The 25,125-nt window shown below is 36.4% G+C and overlaps 1 protein-coding gene across 3 annotated transcripts in view; it reads right to left on the bottom strand.

Annotated features, from left to right (window-relative positions):
* The window catches only part of MEIS1 (Meis homeobox 1), a 189,723-nt gene that overhangs the window by 157,502 nt on the left and 7,096 nt on the right, over positions 1-25,125 (bottom strand). The window contains exon 1 of one of the 3 annotated variants that reach the window (XM_027865289.1): positions 166-183. The exons of the other annotated variants lie outside the window; for them this stretch is intronic. The gene's annotated coding sequence lies outside the window, so the exon portion shown is untranslated. Of the gene's footprint in view, positions 1-165; positions 184-25,125 lie in introns of those variants that run through there. 3 annotated transcript variants of the gene reach the window in all.

A 25,125-nucleotide genomic window follows, 5' to 3' on the forward strand; every position in this document is an offset into this window, starting at 1 on the left:
TGATCTGAGGAGATTTGGCACAGCAATTCGACGAACAAGCTGAAAACCTTAACATCTGAGCAGGGTTCTCTGTTCTTTTCAGAGATGGATTCCCCCCCCCCCCCGCCCCCCCAGCCCAAACCTCGCAGAAAACTCCCCCTGCGGTATGTTGGAAAATGAGCTCACCCAAATCTCGGTAGGCAGCAGTGGAGGAGGGTTGGTCCAATCAGAATCGTCTTTCCCGAAGACAACCGTGCATTGGTTGGGGGAAAAATCAATTATCAAATAATCGATCAGCAGGGAGCTTCGATCTGCGGGGAGTGCAAACAGCTAGCGCTTATTCCCACACAGGCGGGGGCCAAAAGACTAAGTTCTCCAAAAGCGAAGTGTTTTCGCTCGTTTCCCTAGCCTTCCCAAAGCAGCTACTAGTTTCTGATCACACACTAGCCTAGAGAAAAGGTCGAGGGTAGAGTTGGGGGTGAGGAGAGGGATTCGAGAGTGACTAAAGGGTATCCTTCTGTTAGAGACCGAATTCAGGGTTTATGGACGAAAGGTAAGAATCTTTAAAATAAATAAAACAGAAGTTCATTCCAGCTCTTTATGAGCACAGTACAAGATACTGTCTGAATAGGTAAGATGCTTCCGAAGTTTCTGATTAAATTGGTTTATCTGGGGCTTGTGGGAAAAAAAAATAGAGCAAGCGTCTGTTTCTCCTGCTTTATACAAAGTACCGTGATACACTGTATTTACAGCATTCTCATAGGAAAAGATGTCCTCTGCAACATTTCATGCCCTCAACCTATCCAACACATAATAATGAAGAGTTTCATTTGTTAAGATCTATTTGAGACATTATCTTTCTTTCCCCTTCTCTCCTTCCTGTCTCTCTTTTCTTCCCTTATCCTTTTCTCCGTCTCCCCTTTTCTCTCCCTCTCTTTTCCTATTTTCCGAGCTAACTGGGTGGCTCAACACTGGCGTTTTGTCTGTGCCATTTAACATTCTAAACTCTCTGCCTAATTCTATTGGATATATTTACTTCGAAAGAACTTACACTGCTCGAAAAGGGCATTTCTAGTACAGTGACATTTTCTTTTTTTTTAATTTTCAAAAGACTAGATTTAAGATGCCCCCCCTTTTCTCACAAAGGTTTATCTTAACATTGTTCAGAGATTTATCCACTCGCTGTCATACAAGTTCTGTAATTAGGCCACAGTGTTAAGTCAAAAGCGAACAAAATTTACTACCAGTAGCCAAAGAGTATCTGTACTTCCTACCCAAACATTGTGTTAGAAATACAGTTTCAGGAGAAGATGGGAAACTTTTCCAAACTCTTAAGAGACATGTACTAGAGGCTTCAGTGCAGCGAAGATGCTGTGGTCTTATAAAACCTCAGAAGCACCCTGAGAAGGGAACTGGTACAAGTAGCCTTTCAAAGTTCTTCTGGCAACAGAAAAGCAACTGTCCCAACAGATAGATACCTGAGTGCACTTTCAAACGATCAGGTCACTAGGTGTTTGAGAATTGTCTCAGGGAAGATTTATCTTCGATCAGATTAGCCTAGTTGTGTGGAAGAGATAAGTGTCAAATCACACAATAAAATATTCACATATGAGGTGTAACGATCCCTAAATGAATTGAGAGAGAAACTATGTAACTAAAATTCACCAGAGAGAAAACAGCTGTGAATTGGCCTTGGCTAACTGTTGCTCTCCATGCGTTTGAGAGGTGGGGTTTAAAAAACAAAACAAAACAAAACACTCCCTCACACTCAGTTTACATCTTCTCCTGTTTTCTGACAGGTCGATTTCAAAGTAAGGGAATACCAGTAGGGTATGAGTATTGGTTGGGTATGGGTTGAGGTGAGGAGTGAATAGACAAAAAAGGGGAGAATTTTTTTAAGTATTTGTTGTTTTTTTGCTTTACAGTAATTTGACCTTTTTTTGTTCCTATCAGAAATTAAAGTAAATGTTTCCAGGTAAGTTCACTTTAAATAAAATCTGAAAACTTCAAAACATTCCCAAGTGTTCAGCATCAATGTTGCTTGCTCTATGTCTTAGATGTTAACATGTTCTCCATTGACTTTTTATAAATACCTATTGACAGGTTTCCTTTATTAAAAACTTTAGTTTTCATTTTGGCCTTCATCTTTTTCTTCCTTCTCCTCCTCCTCCTCTTTCTTCGTTTTATTTTTTTAAATATCTTACTAATTTGGGAAAGTGCCCTTCCCTGACCTAACCTTCATCTCCAACTCATTTTCCACTACACTTTAAATTAGGAACCTAACATAACTTACTAGGCTTTTATAAGATTAATTCAGAACAATCAAGGGACTAAAACACTTTTACAATGTAATTACAGTAGTACAAATTGTTTGCCCAAACCTCATTCTGGATAAGGATTTTACAATTAGCAAACAGTTATTACAGTTGGGACTTGCTGAGAGAAATTGCACTAAGGACGTCTAGAGTTGCAATATACTGGCCATAAAAAAAAAAATCTAGCTGGGCAGCAATTAATCATCTATTAAAAGGGGAAAAGTAAATGGACAGTTCTACACTATCTCAGTAAACTACTAGCGACATTTATGTGTGTCCTATGACTGCAACGATCTCCAACTCACTACAGACTGCTGCCTTTTTAGGCAACAGAACTTTTTTATTTAGCCAGAACATGAGCCCCCCTTATGACTGTTCACCAGCACTTGCTCCTCACCAAGCTTTGAAGTAATGGACTTTATATACCCTGTCCACAGTTCCCATCCCAATGTATCTTCTGGATAAAGAGATGAGGCAGAAGTTGGCTGACCAGTAGGTCTTTTTTCCCCTCTCCTTGCTAGAGAGATGACAAATGCACTGTGTTATGCAAGCCTGGGAGTATTTTTCTGTGATCATCTTTGGCACTCTGATAGGGTGAAGAGAGTGTGATGCACTCAGAATTCTACTCTTTTAACTTTCAGAATGTTTGTCATTTGAACTTGTAGGTAAAGGCCTTTATCCGAAGTTAGGAGACAACCCCAAAGTTTCCATTGATGAGTCAGATCCCAATCCCTTGAAATGAAAGAAACTCCTTCATTAGGTGGAATGTACCAGTATTTGCCATCCCAGAATAAACAAAAGATTTTTAATCAATCTAAGTTTGGTGGTTGTGTTCACCTAAAGATAAGGGTTTATTATATGGCACCTTGACTTTTAAATGCTATTTTAAATGTTGTGATTGCTTTTTGTGTTTTCCTGTCGTGCTTATGCATTAGGCTCGTACTTTAGAAAGCACTAGTAGAAAGAACACTCTTCCTTCACCATTAACATTTGCATTTCAAAAAAGCAGAAATAAGACTTGGGGATAGCCTAAAGAAAACATTTAAAAACTAGTGGAGATAATAGAGGAATGCAGTAGATAAGAGCTAGAAGTGATACAAGAAAGGTACCAAAAAGCCAGGGCTAATGAATAGCTGTGAGAAAAGTGAAATAAAGTATTTAAAGACCTATTAAAGGGGGAAATCTGGCAAGGTGATAGGAAAGGGGTTTAACTGAAGGGATTAAGGAAGAAGTGAATTAAGTGTCCATATGCATACAGGGTCGTAGGGAGTTAGAGATTTGTTTACTGGTTTCTGCTTTAGAAAACAAAGAAGGTCTGGCTGCAGTTCAGAAGTCAACGAGAGGTCAGTTTAGGCTACCCAAGATTCGCAGGCAAATAGCCAAGTTACTGTACTTTGAATGGATAATGTGAAAATTAGAAATGCTTTATTAAAAAAATGCTTTTATGACTACTTTTTTCTATTTCAAATCTTTAGAATGTCTTAGTCTCTAGGGGAGTTGGGGGGAGCCCTACAGTGTTTAACATAATTACCAGCTCTGACATTTTCAAAAGTTATAGAGGCCTTTTATTAATTAAATGGAGGGCTTAATAAAATATGCCTAATAAAATTTATGGTTGTCTTAAAACTTTCTAAACACTGCTATAAATTCTTAATAAAATTAACTGGGAAATGAGTTACTAGCCCACACTTTTGTCACCTAAACTTCTACATAAGCAGTGCATGGGGAGTGAAGGGGTTATGGAAGGCTTTTTGTAAAATACAAAATGAAAAAAAAGTCAAACTTAGGTGAGAAAGAGTAGGTTTCTTTATTTATAAAACTTTCTCATGACTCCCCCTCCCCCAATAAACTTTCTATCTAAATGAGAGGAAAAAATGTGAACCTATTACACATACACACATATCATATATTCAAGTGTATAAGTTTATATGTGTAGGTGACTAGGTACCAAAATCTCTTCCGAAAGCAACGTTGCATTTTCTGGATGAAGTTATATACTAAATAGAAGAAGGGGATACAAGAACAGTGTAAAACCCCAACCCACCTTCCCAGGCTCACTTTCCAAAGCTTACTTTGTCTCCCGTCAGACAAATGAAAATTAATTAACCCCGTAACTAGTCTCAATGTAATTAATGTTAACGTAACTTTTAAATAATATATCATCTACACCCTCTCCCTCCCCGTCTACCTTTTCTTATTTTTAACAGGCAGTGTGTTCAGCACCAGCCGCATTTCGTCGTTCTGCTTTAGAAAAAAAAAAAAAAATTTCTTTTTACGCCACCCTATTTTAAAAGATCGGTGAGTCCTCATTAGCGCTAAGATGCTTCGCTGCTAAACAAATACAGTGCTGGTTAGTTTACTTTAAACTAGCTGCGTACTCCTACAAACCAAACCAACCCAACAGCCCTGGTCGATTGCTTTGCATTCGAAGGCTAGATCTTTTGTGCCGTCTACTGGGCAATGAAAAAACTACAGCCACGACTCCTGAATCACTTTTTCCTATCTGTGTTATACTTTGGAGTTTGAGTTTGGTGCTAAGTAGGAAAAAGAAAAGTACCCCCAAGTAATAAGTTAGACTCATTAGGCTGTTCAGTAGGTTGAAATACATTTTAAAATCCAAGGGATAGGACATAAGCAAGTAAAAACCATGTGCTACCTGAACTTGGCTTGTGTTCACAAAGACTGCTTGATAAAAAATATATAGAAGGCCAGATTAGGAATTTAGATGAATGAAATTAAAAGAAAATATTATTACCAAAAATAATATGCTAAAAAATTATCTACTTGTTGGGAGTAGAACTGGATTTACACACAAGTTAATTTTTTTGACTGCCTGGATAGTATGGAATCTATAGAATAATATGGGAGTATAACCAAATCTGTTTTATATTAATTGAGAAAAGTACTTTTAGGAGAGAAGAAAATTAAAAAAAAGTTAGCAAAATTCAATGAAGACCCACTTTGTTTATAAGAGATGGAAAAAATGAACATCTCTGCTTTGGGAACTAGTGTGAAAATGTGTAGGCAAACCTCATAGATGCCTTTATATAACATCAGCGAACTGAGGTCCTTTTAAACTAAACAAAAAATATTTTATAGACTTAAATTATGATTGTTTAACATTTATACATCCCTAGCAATATGCAGGCTTGTATAAAGCTGTCAAGAAGTGAGGAAGTGAGATACAGCTTTAACATATTAATTACAGAAGTTCTATATTTACCAAAGCCAAAAGAATGTAGTACCCATATACACACATGTGCATGTATACACACATACATGCATAAATACATATATGCATGTACACATACATACCTGTATATTTACATGTGCATTTATATTTATTTAAGGAGTATTGGTGTCATAGAGGTGACAGAATTTTGCAGATAGATCTGAAAATTATTAATAGTATTTATTTAAGTCCAAATTTCTAATTTAATTTTAACACAACAATATATGACAACTGGTGGGGTACTTTTAATTAGTAAAAGTCAAAATGAGACAGTTTAGAAGATTTTATCCTTAAAGTAAGCTAGATATATATTTAATCTACTTTCAATATATATTTTGATAAAGCATGAACTCTTCTTATAACTTTACTGTGAATTATCAGCTTGACACCTTCCTCAAACTAGATCACCTAGTGAAAATACAGAATGGTTTCATTTGTTCTACAGGACTTCAAAAAGGTTTTAATTTTAGTATACTGATGAGGAAAAGTTATTAGTTTAGTGCTTATTGAGGGGAGGAGAGAGCACTCAAACAAAAAAGTTATAGATGACTGGAAACATTTGAGAATTAAATTAAGAGATAACTTAAGAGTTATCTCATAAGGAAGAATATCTCTGCTATATTATTCAAAATTAATCATGGAAGTAGTAAGCTATTTAGTACAAGTCTGGTGTACTTTGATTCATTAGTAAAAACAAAAGCAAGAGGCAAAGCCAAATGAATTAGTTTTAGCAATCCTGGCTTGGATAGATGTAGGAACTATTCTGTGAAAACTTTTAGGCAAAATATTAAAAAGTAACAAATACGTTAACTCTTTCTGTACATTTTTGTTGTTATCCAATTGCTGAGAGGCCATGTGGCTAAGTGGACAGAAAATTTTCCTTAGAGTCAGGAAGACCTGACTTAAGTCCCACCTCTTAAACATCTTGTATGACCCTGGGCAAGTCACTTAACACTTCACTGTCCTTGGTGACGCTCTAAGCAGCAACTTTTATCAAACGGCTTTGGTAGAGGGAGTTTGGGGAGCGGAGGAGAAATTCCCTTTGTAAATTAAATTGCTAGTGTTGATCCCATTCAATTGCTAATAAAAAAGTTCCAGTGTTTCTGTATTAGAAGAATAAATAGCTGTTCAAACAATATGGAAGAGAAGAAAAAAAACTAACAATAGCAAAAAGCATTTGCTTGAAACTAAGATAGTGTTTCACTTATATTTGGAAATATTCTTTTCTAGGTAAATTTCCCCCAAAACATAGCAGACAATATTTTTACCTATTCTCCTTTAATTAAAAAAAAATACTAGACAGTGATATTTTTCAAGGATATCACATAATGATTACCTAATAATGTTCTTCCATGACTGACTTGGGTCAATGTCAGTTTTAAGGATTATAACTAATGGGTGAAATAAAGAACCTGATACTGCACAGGAGACAGATTGCTTCTCTATATGAGACAGCACCAAGTGAATGCCCTTTCTCCTGATTTGATGAAGTATAACTTTATTTCTATCTAGCACAATGGACATCTCTATGGATCTTAATTAAGAGGCTGAATTTCTGTACCAAACGATACATGAAAATGTCCCCTTTGCAAGGATTCTCCTTTTGCCCATTTGTTTTCTGGGAGGAAAGAGGAGGAAAATTGCCCTCATTTTGCAATCTGAGTCTGACTCAACTCTCTGATTTCTCTGGTTCATCCCCTCTCCCTCCCACATTCTTGCCTCCGGGTCTGTGCTTGGTTTTGAACTTTTCTGTGTCCCTTTGCATACAGGTGCTCACAGGCTCCTCTCGGTCTGTGTCCGAGTGCAGGCCAGACTTATGGATTTGGCTAGCTGCCTCTCCTATAAGTCTTTCAAATTCCGGCTTGGAAAGGGGTGTGTGTATGGGGGTGGGGGGTGGGGGTTGGTACCCACAGAAGGGAGGGGAAGGGGGCTGCCATCCTACACGTATCACCCAGCAGTACTGCAAGAATGTGGGAAGTGAGGAAGGAGGACAAACAAAAGACCTCGCTCACCTGCGAACAAGTTCTTTCTCTGCTCCTCCTTCTCCCCAACACCTTGACCAACACCTTTCTTATCAATTCTCCCCTCAGGCTCCGATTGAGGTCCTTTGTGAGGGCTGGAGGAGCCACAGTGAGGCAACCAAGTTTAAGGCAAGTAGGGAGCTGGGGAGGGGGGGACGAGAATAAGGTATCAAACTTTTTCACATATGAGCTCAGGTTACTTCTCCCTCCTGCGACCCCTCCCGCCATGAGCACCTTCCTCCTGCTGGTTGAAGAATGATTCTCTGGGAATGTGAAGCCCCCAAACCAAGGCAAGGGAAGGTTTTGTACCCCCTTCTTCTTTCCTCTATGACACTCGCTACACCTTCCCCCACCCCACCACCAGCAATGTGACACCTGGCTTTCTGGTTCTCCTTCTTTACTTACTCCACAGGGCTATGGAGACCCTGTAGGGATGGTGCCTGGAAGATCTTTATGGTCCCACCCTCTCTTTCCTTCCCAGTTCTCCTCCTCCTCCTCCTCAACGTCCTTGGCTGAAGGAACGGATGCTTAGGGTTTAGGAACACGACGAATCAGAGATATGCTTCCCCTTCTCTCCCTCCCCCTCATCCCACTGCCCCGCACTGCATCAAACGTTCCTCTTTTATCACCGTGCCGCCCACAGCTGGAAACAGGGGGTATTTGTCGCCGACGTTATTATTTCAGGTGTGCTAATGGGATTAGAGCCCGTGTGAAAAATGTGTGAGGATTAATGCAATTCCATCTCCCAGGTACCAGCTGCCACCCCTGTCTGTATAGCTTAAGGATGTAACTCAGAGATGAAAAGTGAAGGATCAATCCCCAGATCCTCACCCCAGCCCCAATTCAATTCTCTTTCTTCTTTCCCACCTCCCCAGTCCCTGGCGCAGGTCAGGCAGCCTGGACCTGGCAAGAGAAAGGCAATGTCACTTTGGGTTCTGGTCCCCAGGTTTGCGGACAAGTCTCACATGTTTCTGGAAGCTGTTAATTGGAGAGAGAGAGAGAGAGAGAGAGAGACAGAGACAGAGACAGAGACAGAGACAGAGAGACAGAGCCAGAGACAGAGACAGACAGAGACAGAGAGAGACAGAGACAGAGAGAGACAGAGAGAGAAACAGAAACAGGCAGACAGAGGGAAATAGAGACAGAAATGAAAGAGAGATAAACACAGAGACAGAAACTCAGAAAAAGCTTATAATTTGAAGAAGGAAAGGAAGAAAAAGGAGAAAAGCCACATTTCTTTGTGAGAAAAGGAGCTAGGAAATTACTAAGGGAGCTATTCAAATACTCCCTCCAGGCCACCACCTCTTTATTTCAATGTGGTGCTATATGAATCTGTGGGTGCATTATCATAAAGTTTTCATAATTGCATATTGACTTTACTAAATAAATCCATAGAGCTATTTGAACATTGATCTTGTTCACTTGCAAACAGTTCTCCACAAAGAAAGGAAAGAAGGAAAGAAAGAAGGATGAAAAAAGGAAGAGTGAGAGGAAGGAAGAAAGGAAGAAAGAAATAGAAAAAAGAAAGAAATAGAAAAAAAGAAAGAAGGAAGGAAAGGAAGGAAGAAAGGAAAGAAGGAAAGAAGGAAAGAAGGAAGGAAGGAAGGAAGGAAGGAAGAAAAGGGTAGGTGAGTTTATGTGATTCTCATTCTAAGCTGGCAAAAGAGAAACATTAGACCCTTTTGAAAAAAGAGCTTTCCTTTGTTATTCGAGAAATCATTCCACCACTTCAGTATAGAGAGTATAATTATGCAGCAATTTTATCTACCCTGTGTCTTTTTTTCTCCCTCTTTCACCCCTTCCATTAATTTCTTCATTTCTTTTCAAGAGCACAAGCACATGTGCACACACACACACACACACACACATTTACATCTACACCCACACCCACACTTTCTGTGTCTGTCATCTTCTTGTTCTTGTTCTTCTTGTTCTTCTTCTTCATCATCTCCTCCCCCCTTCCTCCTCTTCCTTCTTGATTCTTAATCTAAAAGTCATAGTTACATTGGAAGCCAAAAGCTTGTCTTCTTTTTTCTCTAGGAAAGCATAAAGTCACAACCTCTCTGAACCTCTCACTGCGGGGTGTGGGGGGAAGACCTTGCAAAATCAACTGGAGGGAGATGAAATGGTGATCTGCAAAACAAATTGCTCCCCCTACCCTGCCCAGAGAGGCTGAGTAACTTGTTAGGAGAGGTCTCAGCAAGATTCCTTTCTCTGTGTTGTCCTCTTAGCCTCCCTCAGGAAAAAAAAAGAAAAGAAAAGAAAAAAATATATGCAGCCAGGAGCTTTGTACAACTCTGAAGACTTCCCTCCTGGAAACCTTTCCTTTTGTTTCTCTCAGGGTTCAAGCAGTTTCCATCCATCTCCTAGAAGCAACCCCAGGAAAACCCACTCAGATCACATAAGGAAAGGGGATAAGAAGACAGAATCTTATTTGCTATAGGATTTTAAAAACTTCCTCTAAAGTGTCATCAATAGCATTGTTCATCCCCAGAAACTGGCTTTTTAAGGAGGTGAGAAAGTATCTTAGAGTCTAAACAGAAACCCCATTGGGGATGTTTGGGTTTCAAGTTTATAGCAGCCTTTATTTTCTACTGATCCTGCAAACACCCACTGTGATTGAGACATAGTCTACTGTACACTTTACAGAGACATTTTGTAATTAATTTCTTTTATGGACAAGGTACTTTTAAAAAAAAGCAACAAGTTGTCATTCTTTGAGTGGCCTCCCTCATTGGGTCATCCCAATTTTCATTTCCAACTTAAAGTAGTTCTTCTAAAACACATTTGTTATCTATCACTTCTTTTCCAGTTCTGGTTTGTCTTTGTTTACTTTCATCCTAAAGCTTTACTCCCTAGCTGTTTCTGTTCTTGGTTTGGGGCTTAGTTCAGAAATCCTTCTTGGTTCATGCTTTCCTATAGGCTAGTTCCCTGCTGCTGTCTACATTTTTCATTTTGTAGGTTTGCTGCCTGAGTGACTACTCGATACATGCTTCTGTTGTCTACTTATATAGATGCAGAACAAACTTCTCTAAGACTCGCAGTAATTTCTATTTCAGAAGTACAGGATTTCTGTAACTTTAGAAGGAACCTGCTTTTGTTACAAGGTTTTGTTACCCTCCTGAAACTTTACCCCATCATTTATACCTTTTTATCAATTCCCTTTTCTGAGAGTGACATATTCCAAATGATAATGAACCATTTATCTTGCCTACGCTAAGAGACTGTACATGTAAGTGGTATGCTTTTTGACAATTATGTTTTCTAGTTTGGTTTTATTTTGTTTTTGTTTCTAAAATAGCTCTATTAGTATTGAGGAACAAGGTTATCCAGGCAGTATGTGGAAGTACCATTCAAGATATAAGGTAGCCTGCCATAATGGAAAGATCATTGGTCCTAGATTTTAATCCTTTTTCTTTCATGAACTATCTGGGAAATATGGGCAAGTCACTTAGAATCCTTAGATCTCAGTCTCCTTATCCACAAATGAAGTAATTGGATTAGATGTTTTCTAAGATCCCTTCCAGTTTTAATATTCTATGATTATATAGTAAAAATGAGATGGATAAATGACACACAGGGAACTAATCCTGGTTGTCCAGCCACAGTACTGATATCTCAATTATAGACTCATTATCTTTGTGTGTGGCTTTTATTATATATAGTAGAAATACTTCAGAGCTCATGATTTGAATCACAGTGTATCTGTATTCGTATGATAACAAGCCATGCTATAACAGGATTCTATGTTAATGGCACAGTTGTGTGTTTAACATCAAAGGTATGCAACCACAGAAGTGTCCTAGGGGACATAAAAACACAAAGTGGCCATCAAAACAAACAACACCCACATTCCACCTTTGCACTTGAATCAGGACTACATTCTGCAAAACTTCTCATTTCCATATGTGTGTCTGTCTATCTATCATCTACACACATATATGTATGCTTATATAATTTCATGGAACTAGTTTAATTTTTAAAATGCAAATTCAAAATTTCACCCTCATAACTATCTTAGACTTTGTAATGGTGAGGCATTTGGGTTTATTCAAAGAAATGTTTTAATAATAATAATTGACTCCTAAAATATACATATATATTTATTTCATGTATATACAGTAATTTCATTTTTTTATATTCAGCTATTGAGAAATCCAGTTTTTTGTATCCATTCTCTTATAAGATGAACACAAATGAAGCTACCTTACTAGTTTGTGATCTTTCAGCTTCTTCCTTCCAACATTCAATGGTCATGCAAATTCTTCAGCTGTAATTTTTAACTGACTATGCTTTTCTTAATTTGAAAATGACAACTTCATATAGATTGACATATAAATGGAAATATAAAATAGATAAAGAAAGTAGAAGGTGCCCTATTTACAGGATCCCCCCCCCACACACACACCTGATACTGTTGTACTGGAGCAGTGCTGCATTTGTAGTCAGAAAACTTGCATTTGAATACTAACTGGGCCATGTATGAGTCATATAATTTTGGGCCTCAGTTTCTTCATTCAAAACTAATGATCTCTAAGGTTCCTTCTAAGCTCTATGACAAATTCTACGATCCTGCTTCTGCTAGACCTACCTTTGATGTATTTTTGTTAAAATGATGAATCATTCACCTTTAAATATTAAGGAAAGTTTCCTATCCAAAGAGGCAGTTTTCAGTTTGTTTCCCTAATGCACACATTTTTAAGTTTGGCTTCTTTTCAGGAATGTTACACACTGGACCTTCATAGACATAGACACTTAGTATATGGACAGATTTTTATTTTCCTCTGCCAAGTAATGCTCTGACATCCCAATAAAGGTGAGGAAGTATTTTAAGAAGTATCTTAAGTATCTTTTAAAAAAAGTATCTCAAGAAAGACCTCTATTCCACAATGGATTTTTGTGTTTTATTTTTTAAAATATCTAAATAAACCAAAATCTTATATATATTTTTAATAAGCTATAACAACCTTAAGAAAGGCAGAAATCAATAAAAGAGGTATATATTATCACACATATTTGAGAAGTTAAAAACTATAAGATTGAAAAAAGTTGTAAGTTACAATTTAGGATCCCTTTGGACATTCTAAGTTTACCATGGCTATAATAAGCACCCAACTATAGCACCCAGTATTTTGGTGATCCCAATGCTTTAGTTAATGTTCAGAGACTTACCTCTAAACACCAGTAACTATTGGGTGAGCCCTATTGATTATCCACATTCCTAGGTATGAGTGGAACATTTTCTGCCTAAAGCTGACTATCTAGTTTCATATACTGGATTGCTATTGTTTTACTCCTTTTGTGAAAATTTGGCTATTTTCATCTTTCACACCTTTTCATTTTTATGACAGTTTGCCAGCACTTCCCCCCCCCTTTAACTCTATTCAGACAGATAAGTGTTACAGATTTTGTTATTTTTACCGTTACATTCATCGGGCTTACTTGTTCATGGCTTCCTGCCAAGGATCCTTCCTCAATTGCTTTTAGCTTCTTACCCCCAGGAGGGGATAGTTTGAATTTGTTTCAAAAAATCTCTCTCTTGCTCTCTTTTTTATTTGCTTTTTCCTTTTCTTTGAGTCTGTAATTTAGTTCTGCTGACACAGTTGGTTAACCCCATACTGGGGAGCTGATTAAAAACACTTTCTAAAAATGTCTATTCCCATTGCTGGTATTAATCAGCATTTCTCTCTCTCTCTCTCTCTCTCTCTCTCTCTCTCTCTCTCTCTCTCTCTCTCTCTCTCTCTCTCTCCCTCCTTCCCTTCCCTTCTCCTCCTTCTCCTTGTCCTCCTCTTTCTTCTTCTTGTTCCTTTTCACAATATCCATCTCCCCCCCCCCACCAAAAAAGAATTTGAATGAGGCTATCTTAAAATGCTATGGAGACAAGATTTCCCCTCAGTTTATTCTCCCATGGCCAGACCAGGTCACTCAGAATGAGTCCAAGGACAAGAAAGTGATGTGAGTTGTGTCGAACTTAAACTCTAAAATGCATATTTATTAATAATAAGTCGGACCTCCCCTGGCCTTCCATTAGGGAGGCCATTCTTTAATGTAACAGATCTTCCCATGAGGAACAAATTCTCAACATTTTCAATAGTTTTTGTAAATTAGTTGGAAACCACTATTCTTAAAGTTATTTCAGCCATATCAATTAAACAAGATAACAATATTGTCCACATTCCTCCCAACTCCACTCCCTTTCCCTGCTTTCTGTTTTTGTTTCCTACCACTACCAGCCTATAGACTCTAAAACTCAGAAGTTTCTGAAACCCATATCCTGGTGGCTTTTTAAGATTGTAACTGCTTTGCTGAGTCTCAATGACATTTTTGGGGGCAGGGAAGAACTTAGAGAACTATGTTTACTTTCAGAAGTCAATTTGCTCCCTCTCCTGTTGGCAGGTGGACTTCAGCAATGGCATTGTATGTCACTGTTTGTTCCAGGTAATCCTACTTTGGCTAATACGTTATTTCAGCAAATACTTTGGATCTTGCTTTGACAAAGGGTTGAAATCTGGTCCCATTGCTAAGGTGTGGGTTTCATGGTATTCCCTTTAGTATATTCCTGTTCAGATGAAGTTAATAATCTGTCCTTTTCTGGAATACCTTGGCCATAATAGGTGAAAACTGAGGAGCAAATCTGATTCATTTGTGTGGGACACCACTGTGCCATTCTTGAAGCAGGTTTTTCATAGAAACACAACCATAATAACATGCCACACTTCCAGACCAAATTTAAAACATTCAATTTTAAAAATGAAGATTTTTCCTAAATATTTAGATTATCATTCTCATATAGGAAAAATTCTGAGACTTTTATTTAATTTTTGAGTTTTCATCTTGTAGATACTTTATGTTCTTCCATGATTCTCTTCACTGTTTGTCTTCTTTCCCAACAAAGTACCTTCCTGAACATTTTTACCCTACCTACTGTTCATAGATAAACTAAGCTGTCTTCATTTATTTTGAATCATGTTTTTTTTTATGACAAAGCTAGATTTTCTGTGTATTGGAGTTTATTGTTGCAAGGAAATAATCTTTTGGAAAGATCACCTTAACAAAACACAGTTACTTGAACTCATGGTATTTGTGTGCACACTATTCTGCTGGAACTTCTCATTTACTGCCTTCCTTAAAAAAAACCTGATGTATGTGTTGTTTTTTAATAAAAATACTAGCATAGAAGTGAGTCTGTTTATGGTTGACTATAGCATATTTGAAAAAAAAAGTCTCCTTAAGAAGAAAACAATTCAAACTTTCTATTTAAAAAGAAAGAGGAGAAAAATCTACTTTTGCAGAGTATTTGTTAACCAGAGGGAGTCCCTTTCCTAGCACAGTTACCATGGGATTTGGAAGTGTTTTCTAATTATAACAGTGTACTAATTATCTCCCTTACAGCTCATCTTTCTGTCTTTCTGTCGAAACTCACTTCTAATTATATGGTACCTTTTTTGCACATGACACAACTAAAAGTATTGCTTTTATCAGATATGAATTCTTCTTGGAAATATTAAAGAAAGAGTTGCATTTCCAAAATATTTTCTTCTCTATTAAAGTGAAATCTTTTGATTGTGGGTTGAATAATATGTCATTTTAAAGGGAGGGGAAAAGATTTAAAAATTCAATACTTTGTACTATTCAAAACAGAAGAATAAAAATGGACAGTATCTCCCTGGGTTCTGTTTCATGAGGAAATTTGGTTCATTGGCTATAAAACTGTACACTCTCAGCAACTGAGTCAGGAAACCTCAGTTCAAATCTTTCCTCTGATATTTAGTCATATAACATGGGTGAAATCACTCCATCTCTCTGAATTTTCCATTCTTCATCTTTAAAATGAGTGTAATAATCTCTTTAGTACCTACCTCATAAGGTTATTGTGAGGCTCAAATGAGACAATGTGTATTTCCTCTGTGAACTGTTTATGGTTGACTATAGTATGTCAACTTGTTAAAGCATTGTACAAATAGCAGTTATTATTATATTTTAATTAAGGTTAAGAATATGTAGCTACATGACACAATAACCACTACATAATCATTTATTGTTTTTATGGATATGTAGTGTACTGAAAGATCACTGGACTGGGAGGCAGAAGACTTGAATTTTCATTGGGCAAACCACTTAATGTCTCTGAGTCTCAGTTTTCTCATCTGGAAAATGAAAATAGCAATACTTATGCCAGCTACACAAAGGGCAGTTGTGAGGATAAAATAAAATAATGTATTTGAAAGCATCTTCTAACTGGAAAATTCTAAACAAATAGAGTATAGTATCATCATCATTTTTGGAATTGTAACAAATGGAGAAACAGATTTTTAAAAATTTATATATGTTCAAAATAAATGAAAGAGCACTGGGTTCTTAGAACCTGCTTTAGTCTGAATAGTTTCTCATGTGAATTTTAGGTATAGTTAGACCAAAACTGACTTCGAGAACTTCATTCTGAATATTCCTTATTGAGGTGATAGTGAAAAATTTGTGCACAGAGGAAGTATCCTCTCTCTTTTCCTCTTCTTCTTCCTCCAGGTATAGAATGTGTAGTAATAAGGTCCTAAACCATTTCAGTGCTATCAGGACAGATCCAAAATACAAGCTCAGATAGACCCATGACTGACAGGTGCTGCAAAGACAGGCAGGTCACATAAGACCGATACTAGCCCAACTAATTGTCAGTGTACAATTTACTTTGTCTACTTCTGATCATTCATTATTAATCATACTCTTTAATGTACATGTATTCATTTTAATATGTAATTGTTTTTAGAAAGCTCATGTAATAATTTATAATCTTTTAAAGAAGCATAGATGATGGAATCTTTAGAGTTTCTCCATATGTGAATAAAACTAGCATAATGGGGGAAGGGAAGACTCAGTTGGATACAAACACTGGTCATTTCTCAAACCTCATGGCATTCTTCACTGCAGCTCAATAGCTGGGTATTTTGTAGTTAGAGGTTTGTCATGGTAATCAAATGAGAACTTCAGCTTTTGCCATCTCTCTCAGGTCATTGAACTGAAAACTTGGCATCTGAATAAAAATGAAAAAATAGACCCTTTCCACCTCTATTGATAAATTATATAAAACCCACGGACAATTTTTTTAGAACTTTTAGAATTGAATGTGTGTGTGTGTGTGTGTGTGTGTATAATACAATATTTTGGCTCTTGAAGCCATTCCTTGTACATTTTGCCCATTATTTCAACAGTGAGAGAGTACTCACAGTTTTGGACTTTATTTCCTCTTCTAACTATCCCGGGCTTTCAGGAGCTCTCTTTCCTCATCTGTAAAATTAGAGTGTTGGACTAGATGACCTCTAAGGTCTTTTCCTGTTTTGCCATTGTATGATTATTATATCTGGAACTACTCATGCCAAAGGTTCTCATTTAAAAGGGAAAAAATCATTGTAAACAAACTGTTCCCAACCAGAATCCATTAATTGATTGTTTTAAAGGGGTAAGGTGAAATGGTGGAGGTTGTGAAATGGTCCTGAGCAATGGTTCAGTTTAAATATTTAGTTACTTTAAGAAGTAGCTCTTGTTCTTTCTAAATGCAGCCCTTTATGCTACATCTTGCTAACAATGATGGAACTGTTTCTTCTTTCAACATTTCAGGCATAGTATAAGACATTCAAACTCCATAAAAGATGGAGACATCACACTTAAAAGGATTTGGGACTCTTGGTTGAAATTTCATTATTTTACTGACTTGCTGTGTGACTTTGGATATTATGCTTCCCTTTTCTGTGACTCAGTAAAATAACTATAACATTTACCCCATAGTAATATTTGGTGACTCAGTTAATGTTTGTATATTTCCTTGATGTCTTTTTTATAATAAATTGGGCATAAAATACAAAATATCATTGAAATTGAATTGTTTTAGTCAATTAAGTCCCCCAATGAGTCATCACCTGGGTCAGAGACACTGTTACTATTTAGTAAACTGTGTAACACTAGATACTTAGGTTTCATAATGTTCTCCGAAAGGGAGTGGAAACTCATAGAAAAGAACAGGATGTTTGCATCATTGATTTTGATGTTCTTTTGATCAAGAACAATATACTGTAATATAGGGTAGAAACACATAGCAAGAAACAAAAGTTTTGTTGTTGATATATCTTGTGGACTCATTCTGTGAATAGCTGAATAAAGAACTAGGCACAGAAGTGAGTTCATTTGAATAAAATAAATCAGAAGCATAGAATCTTTTTTAAAAATTAAACTTAATTTTTACAATTAGCAAAAAATCATTTCTCTTTCTTTCACCACCCCACTGGGGGGAAAAAGGAAAAAAAAGACCTCTGTAACAAATATACAAAATCAAGTTAAATAAATATATGAATTGAATGGTCAATTCAAAAGTATATGTTTCATTTTTCATTTGAATCCATCACCTGTCAGAAAGTGCCACCGTAGCATGCTTCATCATCTGTTCTCTAGAATTCATGGTTATCTATTGCACTGATCACAGTTCCTAAGACTTTTAAAGTTGTTTGTCTTTATAGTACTGTCATTATTGAATATATTGTCCTCTTGGTTCTACTCACTTCACTCTGCATTAGTTCATAAAAGTCTTGCCAGGATTCTCTGAAATCTTTCCTTTCAGAAGCATAAAACCCTTCCCAGTTTCTATAGTTATTACTTTATGGTGCACTGTATATTTTAAATGGAGCCATCAGAGAAAAGATCTGGATTGTCATTGAAATATGAGTATTTCAAGCAATCAGGAGGCAGAGCTCTATGGAAAAATGAGAGTTGCTTCCATAACTAGATTATATAACACCCAATATGACTTTATATGAGATACAAACAATAGAATCAAATTCCAGAACAGGAGAAAAGTAAGTTATCTAGGTGTTTTTGCATGTTAAGAAACACATCCATGCTATTTAACTTATAAAGTGGGAGTAGTGGTATATTCCATATTTGAAATTATTTTCTACTGTGCCTCTGAAGTCTATAGAAGAATGGAAGTGAGGTGAGTGGTTCACAGAATTGGGTGCTATTATCTTTTTCAATAGAGCTGCCTCCTCAAAGACCTCAGAAATAAAGGGCTGCCAGATATTCATCCATATGCTTATCAACAAACAAGTGATTAATATTGGCAAAAACAATCAAAATGTATGCAGTCAACTTTATTCACTTTTCATTGTGGTGGCAGAAAAATGCAGGACTTGGAGTCAAGGAGGCTTGGTTTAAATTCCACCACTGACATTTATTGGATATGTGACCTTGGGCAAGTAATTTAACCTTTTCCAGCTTCAGTTTCCTCCTCTGTGAAAGGGGGCTATTAATTATCACCTACCACACAGGGTTGTGTTAAGAGCAAATGAAATAATATTTGTAAAGTGATTTGCAAACTTCAACATGCTGTATAGGTAAAATGCAATGTTTTTTAGTTTTATTATGTTTAGTTGTTTCAATAAAAAGCTTTATTTTTACCAAAGAAAAATACAATTAATGTGGAAAATTATGTTAACCTCTCTCAGTTAACCACACTATAAAGCTATAGTGTAAACCTTTAGACCACTTGGTAATGAAAGCATCTGTATTTATTTGGTGGTAGCATACTTCAACTGTAGACAAAATACCTTGATGTGTGTGTGTGTGTGTGTGTGTGTGTGTGTGTGTACTAACAAAACAGCATTTTGAATGTTGAATTTGCAAGCCTAAATTAAAATAGGGAGGGCAAATGTCACAAGAGTATAGCTTACTGGAACACCTGATGATTTTCTAGCTGCAGAACTGGGGAAGAGGTAAAAAGATTTTTTTTTTTGCCCTTGACTCTGGGGAGTATCTTCAGAAAAATTTTGGGGACAGCTGAATTGATTATTTCTTAATAATTTGTATGTTTGGTCTCATTTATTAAAGAAGTTAATTTCCCATAGTTTCAAATTTTGCAAACTCAAATTTTTGCTTGGGGATTTAAATAGAAAAAACCTGGGTTATATTGAGGATAGAATAATTTTTTACTGTGTGAGTCAAGGAAACTCTAAAATCTGAATATAGTTGGCAATTGGAGGAAAGAATGGTTAAATAAAGATGACATGAGCCTTGAAGAATGAATGGTGTCTCCTTTCCAGTATTTATATCAGGACATATCTGAACTGGTATTAAATACATTAAAGTTCAAAGGATTCCCAGAAACAGGATTTACCTATGAAAATGAGTAATATTCATATTTTTTTAAAAATAAATTAACCTTTTTTTCTTTACACCACAGTCAGACCTGAATATCATACCCTCCCAACATCCTACGCTCTCACAACAGAACTCTTCATTATACAAAGAAAAATAGATAAACAAAACCAACCAAACTGTTTTGTCACTGTATTCAATATTTATCCCTTGTAGTTTTCTACCTTTCTGCTTCAAGGAAGGAACTGTTTTTTTATGGTCTATTGTTTGGGACCAAAATTGGTAATTACAACTAATTTTTATTCAGTTGCTTTTTAGGTTCTCCACCTCCCAATTACATTACTGCAATCACTGTGTACCTTGTTAACCTGGTACAGAGCACCTTGCTCAGCATCAGTTCATACAAGTCTTCTTACATTTCTTTGAGTTCCTCATGTTCATTGTTTCATATGAAGCCATAATATTCCCTTTTGGTTATTTGCCACATTTTGTTTGACCATTTCCCAACATTATTTCCAATTTTTTTGCTACCACAAAAAGTATTGATTTAAGTATTTTTAGTATATATGGGAAGTACATTTTACTTTATTGAATTATAGAATTTTGAAGGTAAGAGAGACCTAAGAAACAATGAAGATAGATTAGAATCTCCTAGAAGATAGAACCATTGTTTATTTCAATAGCCCCAGTCAGGAATACTTTGCATACAGTGGTTGATTGTGTATAAGAAATATTTGTTGACTTAATGTGAATTTCATGCACTTCCTCATTTCACAGATCAGAAAAATGAGACCCAAAGGTCATATAGTGCTTCCTTTTATTAAGAAGAGTTCATTTCTAATTTTACATTGATCTCCTCAGTCTTTCAAGCTTTTTTTCTTCCTTTTAATACAAGAATATACAAATTCTTTCTTATGTCGATTATAATTACAGCTTCAATATAGTTTCCTATTCTTGAGATATTTTTCAGAGAATAATCCTTTCTTTGGGTAAGATTTTTAATGCACATTTCATCATTCCCCCAAACATTCAAATTATGATCAGATTACCTAAACCTCTTCATTTCTGTTTACATCAATTTGATACCCTTTATACAAATGATATAATATTAAGGTTGAAAATGTTTGATGCAAAAAGGTCAGGAAATTAGAATGCAAATCTTGTCATATTACCACAGGAGGGAGAAGAGCTACTTAATGCAGAAAAATAACAATTGAAACTTGTTTTTAATTATTTTGAAAGTTCATTTGTTGGATAATATGGAGAAGGGGCATTTTACAGTAGAATTCTTAGCGATCTCAAGATAAAAGTTGAAAAAGCAGAGCATAGTTTCTAGTACTCAATAGGTTTGTTTGTTTTGGAAAAAAAAAGATTCCTAGGCAAATTGGAGAGGTATTCAGAACCTATTTAACTTTAGTTTTGAACCAGGTGTTTTACAACTTAGGCTCATATCAATTATCAATGGTTGCTTAGAAACTTAAAAATAAATCTTTTCATTATCCAAATGCAAACCAAAAAAGAGGATTAAAAAACTATTGCAGAAATTTGAAAAATGATAATGCATTTGCTTTACTCATTCACAAACTAGAACTTCTTCAGACAATCAGAGGGAGTATTATCAAGAAAAAATAAAACTAAGGAAGAAAAAAACTGCCCAAAGTAGTTAGCTGTCTCTGGGTGGGAAGAGTCCCCACAACCAGCCGAACAGTTTTGTTCTAGATTCCTACTATTATTTGGAATTTTCCAATTAAAGGAGAAGACTCCTTTCTTTATCAGCTGCTCAGAGCCTTTGTGTCTTTTAAATGGCTTTATTTATCTCAGCTTTTCTTGCTACCACCCTATCCTCCCCTTCCCTTTCCATTTTACCTATTTGTAAGCTGTGGCACAACCTTGTTTCACCATTGACCTGGGACAGCTAGGATCTCTAGGATTCAGGAACCTTTTGAATAGAACATAGAATACTTCAAAGGGATTTGGGGGAGAAGAGAAAAATAAAGAGGAAGGAAAAGAGGAGGAGACATTTTTTTTTCTTGACATATTTCTTAAGGTCCCTGTTGTAGAACATAATCCTTTCTATCATAACCTACATAAAGAACACAGGCTTCTCAAATTCTTTGTTTCCTAAATTTGGAACAAGTAAGAAAGCAGAAACAGAGAATTCCAGGATCTTTCTTAGAGTCTGATGAAACCTTAAAGGTTACCTAATTCAACCCTCACATTTTATAGATGAAGAAACTGAGACCTACAGAGGAGAAATAACTGACTGAAAGTCACAGAGTGACTTAGTCACAGAGCCAAGCATAAAGAAAGTGATTGTTTCATCTTTGGAAAGTTGGGAAGAGAGCTCAGCTAAAGCACAGAGCACTTATGAGTTGCTTAGACATATAGGATATTCTGAAATTAACAAATAAATATATATAAGGTATACAAATTAGTATCCCAGATTAATGAGAAGCAGGAATATCTGGTAGCCTTAGAGTAAAGGATGGGGTGAGATGGGGTGAGATTTCATCTATTATAGGACTGCATACCCAAATTATAGATGAAGACAGAAATGGAATTGAGACTCAGTTTCCCCAACTTCTAGTACAATGTAATTTATACTAAGAGTTATCCTAATAAATATTTGCTAATTAATTGAGTGATTGATTCTACAATTTATGTTACTCAGTGTACACTCTGACCCAATCACCTGATCCCAAATATCTTCTTCTTCCTTATCCTTCTTATACGTACTAAGAAGGTAGAAATTTTGTATTAGGACAATAACAGAGGTAGTTTTCCTAGGCCTTAAAATCAATTTCTATAAAAATAATTTGGGCATTAAGTTTTATAATAGATGTCATTTCCCTCCTTTATCCTTCAATCTAAGGCTACCAGATCACCCTGCAATCCAAATAATTTGGAGATACTTTAATTTGTATTATACACATGCACATACACATATATCTGTATGGAAGTAAACATATGTTTGTGTGTTGACTTCAGAAAATGCTTATTCTGATTGTTGAAGTCAAATGAAAGTAAATGATTCATATAATCTACTGAAGTCATGTGGAGAAAAAAACAAGTCTGAGTATAATGTACTTGAAACGTGCTTTAGGTCTTCTGGTGGCAGTAGTGAGCCCCCTGCTGGGGTAGCCATAAGGAGCCTGATGTGAAATCTTTTGCATATTCTCCCCTTCTGATTTCCCTTCCCCCACTTAGAAATATCCCTCCTAGCTTTAGGGAACAGGTTAGGAAAGCACCTTCATTCCAGGGAGGCATGTGTAGCTGAAGATAGAGCAGAAAGTTTCCTGTATTAGGTCTTAGGAAACTTAGTTTGCAGTGCTCTCTCTGATGCTATCTTGTTTTGTGATTTTAACCCAGTCACAGAGACTGTCTAGGCTTCAGTTTTCCTATCCATGAATAGGTATATATGAAGAGGAGTCAGTTGGTAGGGTGGATTTTAATTTGTCATAGATGTGATTTCACTGTGCTGTGTTCATTACTAAATAATATTCTATAATACTGCTTTTTGTCATGTAACATGGGTAGCATTTTTATTTATGCTTCTAAAATAAAGTGTTTTGAAAAAATGCTTAAGTTTATTCTGCATATTGACTGTCCCCATATAATAATATTGTCTACCTGTCTCATAGAGTTATTGTAAATATAAAATGATATAATCTATTTGGGTATGTTTGGAAAAAAACAGGCATAAAGCATCATACAAATGCAGATAGCATTATGAAAAAAAAAACCCAACCTGGAATGTAAATAGTGCTTTAAAGTATGCACTTAATGCATATAAAAATTTTCCTTTGGAGGTAGTCTAATCTTCTCCACAGTTTTGACAACTACTTTGCCACCTGAGCCAGCAACTGTGGCTTGGAGGTTTTAACCTGTCCATCTCCAGAGTTTCTGTACTGGGGTCCTGCTGCCCTGTTGATTGCCTGGCATACTATTTAGGCAGGTTCCTGTCATGCTTCTCTTAATTTGTACCACCCAGCCATCTTCTCCAGAGCCTTGTAGGAGCTTTGTCATCACACTGGTACTCCCTAACCTCTCATCTCCAGTTCTAGAACCAGGGTCAAATCAAACCTGCTGGTCTTTACTAGAAGGAGCGTGTCACCCCACTCACCATCTCTATAACTTCTAGGACCAAAATGCCCCTCGCTGGCCATCATTCCTATATGTAGATTATCTCCCCTACTGGAATGTTAGCTGTTTGAGAGAAGAAACTATCTTTATTTTCATATTTGTATTCACAACTAACAAACAAACTTGTATTTAGCACTGTGCTTAATACATACTAAATATACACATAGTCAATGGGAGAATAAATGCTCTTTTATTCATTCATTCAAATTGTGAATATCTAGAAGTCTTTTCTCAATAATTTTTGAAGGGGACTCTTCTCCAGTACTTTACATAAATTTATATTCTAGGAATGTGGAGGAATGTATTGCTAAGTCACATTTCTGAGTAACTAATAGTAAGAAAGATCATTTTATCGAGATCCTGAAAACTATAGGCATGCAATCATAACTCACATAATGAAAATAAATAAAACTTGCCCTTATCAATGCTATTTCTCAGTAACATAATCCATAGATTCTTTTAAACTCCTACCTGTAACAAAACCTTGTTTTGTGTTCTTTGGCCAAAAGATAGAAACTGATAGCTCTACTCAGCACTCCCTGCCCCAGATATTCTGCTTAGCTCAGCTCAGCCCCACCTCAGGACCACCATCTCTGAGTATCTCTCATTTATTTACCAAAATCAGTTTGTATCTTCTAGGGAACACCTGCCTTCCAGGTCCAATTCCTTCACACTTCAAACCTTGTTAGATATATTTTATTTAAAATAATGTTCCTGTGATACTAACTGCCACCTGGAACGTTGTTTCTCTTGATGTGTTTTAGGGAAACCAATTAATGATTTTATTATGATTTTATATATTAGGTTTAGATTGCTGGGCCTGGAACCAGGAAGATCTGAGTTCAAAGCTGAACACAACACTTAGTAGTTGTGTGACTTATTAGTTGTGTGGGAACATAAGATCACTTAACCTTTACCTCAGTTTCTTCAATTGAAAAATCAGGATAATAATGGCACCTACCTCCAAGAGTTGTTGCAAGGATCAAATGAGATAATATTTGTAGTGCTTAGCATAGTGACTGTCACATAGTAGGCACTGAACAAATGCTTTGTTCCTTCCTTCCCTCCCTCCTTCCTACCCTCCCTCCTTTCTTCCCTTCCTTCCTTCTTTCCTTCCTTCCCTCCCTCCTTCTTTCCCTCCCTCCTTCCTTCCCTCCTCCTTCCTTCTCTCCCTCCTTCCCTCCTTCCTTCACTCCCTCCTTCCTTCCCTTTCTTCCTTCCTTCTCTCCCTCTTTCCCTCCTTCCTTCCTTCCTTCCTTCCTTCCTTCCTTCCTTCCTTCCTTCCTTCCTTCCTTCCTTC

Source organism: Vombatus ursinus, unplaced genomic scaffold (assembly GCF_900497805.2).
Source record: "Vombatus ursinus unplaced genomic scaffold, bare-nosed wombat genome assembly UNPS02014778.1, whole genome shotgun sequence".
Lineage (NCBI taxonomy): Eukaryota > Metazoa > Chordata > Mammalia > Diprotodontia > Vombatidae > Vombatus > Vombatus ursinus.